Genomic DNA, 3,276 nt, shown 5'->3' on the forward strand with positions numbered 1-3,276 from the left:
TTTTTGTGTCTGAGGTGTCTTACCTGCACATGTGAGGGGAGAGAAGATGGAGGACCCGGATGGCTGTGTAACTGAATAGCAGGGGTAGGGGGCCGGCAGAGGACAACCAGCTGAACAAAAGTGGCCACAATGATGGTACTGACCACCCCACATGGCTAGGTGGGCTCTATGTTGGCCCTGCCTTCTCAGCAGCGGGTCTGGACCCAGGGAATCAGGCTTTTTTGTTTGTTCTGAGACATGTAGTGCAAGCTGGCCTTGAACTCACTTATGTACCCCAGGCTGGCCTTGAACTCCCGGAGATCCTCCTGCCTCAGCTTCCAGAGTGCTGGGATTACAGGTGTGCCCCACCATACCGGGTGGAATCAGGCATTCTTAACCTGGGATCCTGGAGTCCCTGGAAGTAGAAATGATGTGTGTAGTTGGGAGAATTTGGAAGGAAAGTGGTCTAAAGTGTTTTCAGATTCCCAGAATCCTTGTGAAGGGATAAGGCGTGCATGGCTGGGCTTCAGCCCACAATATCCTGGTTAGTTCTAAGGTAGGACAGGACCCCATGGCCATGAGCCCTTGTAGGATGGGGACCTGAGGAGGGAAGGATGGTACCAGGGGTGTAGAGGTGGGGTGAGGCAACTGAGACCTCTGACAAAGAAGACAGGACCTGAAGAGCTCACCAGGTCCCGGGCTGGCTGGGCTACGAGCAGGGTGTGCTGTGTGGCCAGAGCGTCCGCATCACAGGGACCGTGCTGGGGGACAATCCCACACACAGTGCCCTGGCTGCAGGGTCTGCACAGGGGCAGCTGGGGCCACTAGGGGGAGTCAGGGTTCTGCAGGACACACAGGGCAGGCAGAATTTCAAGGTTGTACCCTCTGGGGGCCTCCTACTCTGCTTCTACCGAGTTTTGTCCTGGCTCCTTCTGCCATGTGGCACGCTCCAGGGCTCAAAGAAGATTCCAGTTGTGTATGGGCAGGGCCCGTGGATCTGCCTTCATTCCTGCGTCCCTGACATCGCAGCCATTTTCAATTCGAAGAGCTGCTTGCTGCCTTCTCCTTCCCTGTGCCTCTTTCAATGTGGGCATCTCATCTTTCCCTCCGCCTAGCACCCCTAGCCACTCCCTTGGGGCTCACAGCACTTTTCTCTGTGTCTCCGTTTCCTCTGGGGGTACGCGGCCTCCATCCTTCAGTAACTTCCAGGCTGGCCAGGACTATTGTAGTTGGAGCCACCTTTCCTAACCTCAGCCCTTTCTTCCCTCTTTGCCACGCTGCCTTCTTTGACAGGTACTGGGTTGGATTGGGTTACAGCTGGCTCTGCCTGGGCCTGGCAGGCCCCTCTCTCCACTTTCCCTTTGTGCCGTTGCCTGGAGACCAGTGGGTTGTGGGGGGCTGGGGCCAGAGAGGGAGCTGGGGTGGACGGTGGTAAGCCAGAGTTGTGAGCCTGGCCTCAGGTAAGGGAGGAATTGGGAGGGGTAGGCCCTGGCTTCTCTTTCTACTCTCTCCATGCCCCGTCCCTACTTCTGGCTAAATTTTTCTTTTAGGCTCAGATAAAGCACCATCCTAGCTCATGTTTTAGTACTTAACAAACAAGAGAGAAAAGCTCAGTCAGAAAGGGATTTGGGAAGGGCCTGGGCCACAGCCCAGTGAGAGACTGAACTGAGAAGTCAGAAAGGAAACTCAACGCCACCAAGAGAGGCTGCAGAGAAGGAGGAGCCTTGGATCTAAAGTGGGGGTGGAGGGAAGGCGCAGAGCCCTCCTAGAGCCTGAGGGAGGCAGGGGTGCAGGGAGCTGAGGGCTTGGTCTGAGACAGGCTCCGGGAGGGGCAGAGAAGGTGGGTATGGGCATGCAGTGAGTCCCAGCCTCCCAGCCAACTTGAGGGACTTCAGAGTGATGATTCACTTCTAGGCCAAGAAAAGCATTCTTGCTCCTGTTCCTTGTCCCCCAGTGCCTTGCAATCTGTTTAGAGCTTTCCAGTACTCCCAGAACTTGGCTGAGTCTGGACTAAGGAACTGTGACACAAAATCTGTGCTGCTACAGAGCCAACCTCCTTTCCCAGCAGGCAGGTGAGAGCCTGCCGGCTCAGCACCCCCGTCCCCTCCAGCCAGACTGGCCCCACGAGTGCCCTACCCCCCAAATCTGGAGAGCTACTGAGGGTGCCCAATCCACATTCCAGCTCCACGTCTTCCTGATTTCCAGCCTGTCTCCCTCCCTTTCTCTGGCCTTCCCAATTTCAGCTGCCAAAAATCACCCTGTCTTTCTGGTGTCCTTTGTCCTGGGAGACGTTGCTGCTTGGTGTGAGGCCAGGGAGGGAAAGCAGAAGAAGGCACTGGTGGTGGGTGGTGGGGGTGCTGGCTGCAAGGATGAAGCCCGGGGGCGGCCGGCACTGACAGCCTGCGGAGCGGTGGAGGGGGAAAGGCAGGGCTAGGAGAGCCTGCTGTGGGTGGGGATGGGCTCCAAACGGAACTACTGGGATAGGAAGCCGAGGTCCTCGGGGAAACGGAGCCCAGTCCCCACCTGACCCCTTCCCTGTGATCTCAGATACCAATGAGCCTTGAGGGGGGAAATGGAGATGGCAGGAGGTGGAGGAGCCTGAGGACCATGGCTTCTTCTGTTGTAGCCCTTGGCTGCCCAGGGCCTGCAACCCGAAATTCTGTCACCTCTCATACTCCTCTCTTTCCCCATCAACGAACTTCCTTCCATGTCGCCACCAGTGGCCTTGTTTATCGTCCATCTCCTTCCCATCTTCTTTAACCCCTTCTCCCCGAGTTTTCTGCCAAAGGAAGGCCTCCTCAGTTGACTGGAAGCCCCCAGCCCCAGGACGGGCCACCTGCCACTCAGAACCTAGAGTGGCCGCGCCAGGCACCTGGCCCCATTGGTCCCTGCTGGGGTTCCTCGCCTTTGCTTTCCCACTGCCTCCTCAGACATCTCTGCACTTCCTTCCTCACCCCAAATCCCACAGTCCCCGCTCTTCTCAAGGCCAGCCAGCCTGCGCACTCGACGTCTTCCAGAAACCCTGTCGTCCTATGCATGTCTTTGTTTTTTTCAATTTCTCCCTTCTTCAAGTCCCGAACTTCCATCACATTCTCTCTGAAGACAGCCCCAGCTGTTCCCCTCGACGCACACCCCACTGCCCCCCAGGCCCCTCAGCCGCCGCGTCCTTCCCCTCCGGAGCCCCCAAACTCCTCCCACCTCGCGCCGACCACAGACCCCGCCGCCTCCGGACTTCCCGGACCCCCAGATCCGCGCCCCAGCGCGGCCCCTCCTCTGGCCCCGGCCCGGCCCGGCCCG

This window comes from Chinchilla lanigera, unplaced genomic scaffold (genome assembly GCF_000276665.1).
Source record: "Chinchilla lanigera isolate Chin_1 unplaced genomic scaffold, ChiLan1.0 scaffold00012, whole genome shotgun sequence".
NCBI classification, from domain to species: domain Eukaryota; kingdom Metazoa; phylum Chordata; class Mammalia; order Rodentia; family Chinchillidae; genus Chinchilla; species Chinchilla lanigera.